The sequence below is a fragment of the Lepisma saccharinum genome, chromosome 15 (assembly GCF_977018435.1).
Source record: "Lepisma saccharinum chromosome 15, izLepSacc3.1, whole genome shotgun sequence".
NCBI classification, from domain to species: domain Eukaryota; kingdom Metazoa; phylum Arthropoda; class Insecta; order Zygentoma; family Lepismatidae; genus Lepisma; species Lepisma saccharinum.
In genome coordinates, this window is record NC_139243.1 from 28,033,428 (window position 1) to 28,037,088 (window position 3,661).

Here is a 3,661-nt window from a genome sequence, read left to right on the forward strand (position 1 = left end):
TGTACGTAGGAGGTTGGTCTCAAAACGACTTCCGTTTCTTCCCGATCCCAGGGGCTCTGCATCAAGCTAGGTGGATGGCAAAGACAATATATGCACTTAAAATTGTCCTCTTCACTAAACAGTTGAATATTCCTCTACGAGAATTCAAAGGAATGAAACGGGTTGCACATTTTGTCAGCCTCATATATGTTCGCTTTTGGCACGAGGCAATTGTAAGTCGATGGGCTCCAAAGAACGATTTGGATATGCTACAGCTTCTGAGCACTTACCCAGATGCATACGTCAAAAAAAGTGCTCTCACAGTTGCTAAGAGACACCTTTGGTATCTGTCAGAAACAAACGTAGGATTGGCTTTTTTGGACGAACGTACTACTCAGGCTGATAAGGAAAATATGACTAAAAATTTAAAACCAAACCTGCAAAGAAAAAGGAAACGAAACGATTAGAGGGTAGAAACCTAGTTTTTGAAGAAAAAGACCTGAGCCATTTCTTTACTAATAAAACAAAGACGTTCTTTGAATTATTTGGGATCCACGACGTGACAGAATACTGCAGTGATTCTCTAACAAGCCATGTGAATGCTCTTAAGGTGGTCAATGATAGTGTAGAAAGAGGAATTGCTCTGATAAAAAAGTTTAACGAATCGGTCATGGACGAACAAGAAAAACAATTCTCGTTGAGGGCAGTCGAGCATCACAGAAAAGTCGTCACCAAGCAAACAAAAGAAGGGATTGCATCGTTCAAAGTTGATTAATATAACACATGTTTTGCCTATCATACTACCTATTAATCTTAGTGTCTAGTTTTAATATTATTTTAAGTTTGTGATTTCTAGTTTTCCCAATAAAAGTAATTAACATTGAAAAATCGTATTTTTTGCCTACTTTTGCAAAACTGATCAAAGTGTGCAACCTCTAAATATTATCCAATTTTCTTGAAATTTGGCATATATATCTTTTACATCACTGAGATTCGGGGCGTAAGCAAAGTCTGCAAAAATGAAACACCCTAAGGGACACTCACAGAGATCACCCATGCTCAGGTTGGGATTCGAACCCGGAACCAAAGATATTGACCCTCTTAAGCTTTCAATAAATAAACCTTTTATTAAGGTTAAATCGAGTTATCAGAGTATTTGCCTGGCAGAGGCAATTGGAACTGGTTATATGTCAAGAACAAATGTTGCGGCACCAATTTGCAAGAGAAAGTGGTGGTTAGTTTCGGCCTTGGACGCTGTTATAGAATTGCGACCTCAGAAAACTTCTTGCAGGTATGTTTTAACTCTTCGTTTTCTGAATTCTCATCTGCTTTGTATAGGTTATGATATTAGCGGCACATAAAACAAATGTGAGCTTTTATAATGCCATGATTTGTTTGTGAAATATGTACCACAGAGAGCGTAAATAAATTGAAGAAAAATAGTGTGATGGTTCTAAATATGGGCTATGACATGAGGTCTAATGCTGAGATCACATTTTCAACAAATATTTGGATGTTTTTCTTAATTTCGATTTTTCCCATTCCGCGTGATTTTCAAAACAACAGATTATTCATAAATATGAATTTTATAATGTTTTAGGGATAAATTTTAATTGCTTTTTGTGATATTGCCACTAGTAGCCCATATTTAGACCACAGATTTGAAATACATATTTTTACGATTTTTTGGAATTTTTTTTAAAAAATGGAGACCTTCTATACTTTAGCATGCTATTACATTTAAGTATATATTTCATAGATATGCATTTTAAAGGCAGCTTTATATATTATCTTTTTCCCTCCGAAAATGACAACATAAAAAGGGGAGGCCCATATTTAGACCTTTTCCTCTAATGTCACTATTTAAGTTGTCCTTTTTATCATTACAATAAATACAATATAAATATAATAATTAAAATAAATAAATACATATATAATATTTAGCAGACTTAATTTATTATTGCGTGTTACCTTTCCTTCATAAACTTTTATCATCTCGTATAATATCTAAAAAACAAAAGTTAATATATACAAGACAGTAATTTTGCCTGTAGTATTGTATGGATGTGAAAGTTTGTTCCTTAAATTAACAGAGGAACATAAATTAAGAGTATTTGAAAATAAAATCCTTAGAGAAATATTTGGACCTAAAAGGGATGAGGAGACAGATGAGTGGAGCAGGTTACATAATTTAGTACATAATTTGTATCTATTTCCAGATATTATTAGAATAATAAATCAAGAAGATGGGCAGATAAAGTGGCAATAACGGGAGAGGAAAGAAGAGTATACAGGATTCTTCTTGGGAAACCTGATGGTAAGAAACCTGTTAGAAGACCAAGACGAAGATGGAGGGATAACGTTGAGCTTGATCTAAAGGAAATCGGTAGGATGGAAAAGATTGGATAGATCTTGCCCAGGATAGGGACAGATGGAAGGCTTGTGTTGCTGCAGTCAAAATCCTTCGGGTTTAAGAAGGCTATAAAATTAGTTAGTTAATTATTATCATTATATTCGATAGGTATATTTTTCCATAATGCGAAACTTTATAATATATCTGCACACGTTTAGAAGAAGGATTCAAGGGAAGGATTCTAACGCCTCTTGCTCCAGCTGAGGTTTAAATTTTAAATAAAGTGCACAGCATATTTTTATGAGAGTTGCTTGTTCATTGAGACTAAGTATTGAATTGGGCTGAGTTAGTTTGAGACCGAGTCATTTAACGATAGATTGTATTTTACTGTCAAGGGCATTGAGGATCTATGGAAAGGGGTTGGATCTAGTACCTATAACTACCAAGAAAATAGATATTACTATTCAGTGGCAAGATGGAGCCATGTCAATTTTGTTGTCTACTTTCAAATCCCAAAGTTGACTTAGTATAAACTGAATGCACTACATCAAGAACAACATCTATTAAACACCGAAAACAAATGACTAATGTACGCTTTATTAAATCGAAAGCTTTGTATTTTATATTAGAAATCTAGACGTTAGTTCTCCTAGTAGAATAGTTTTTTCTATCATTAATTTTGGTTGTTCTAATTTGAAATAAGCTATAAATGTGAATGTAGTTGTATTTCGGAAGCTATCACATTTTACCACTTCACGTACTGTAACTATTGACTATGTTTTGATTCAGTTGGTTTATTTTACTTCACGTTTCTGTCAGTTTTGACTAATAGCGAAGATGTGGATGAGTGATGATAATATGATGAAATTGATGAAGACACACTCACAAAGAACACCAATCCGTGATTTGAACCTATGTCCCTTAGGGTCGTAGCGCGCTGTACTAACCACTCCGCGAGGGAGGTAGGCTGTTATTAACGTTATTATATCGTTTGTCATTATAATTATATCTCATTGGTGTATTTACCATAAAAAGCATCTAATCCAAGACGGCCGCTTTGGGAATATAATTCTAAATGAGTGAGAATCCATGAATTAGAAGGTTTTTGTAATGCCCCTTTCCCCTTTAAAGGTTCGTAGATTGCATATGACTCTAAAATTAAGCCTATGAAGTTTTCACAACTTCGAGAGTATCAATCTTAAATCGTTTACTTTACCATTATCGATTGAGCACTTTCTTCGGGAGAAATGAGAAAAGGGCAGATGGTGTTTACTGTTTACTGGACAAGCAAATAAGAGTAGGAGGAGAAGGGTAGGTTTCTGCTTCCTG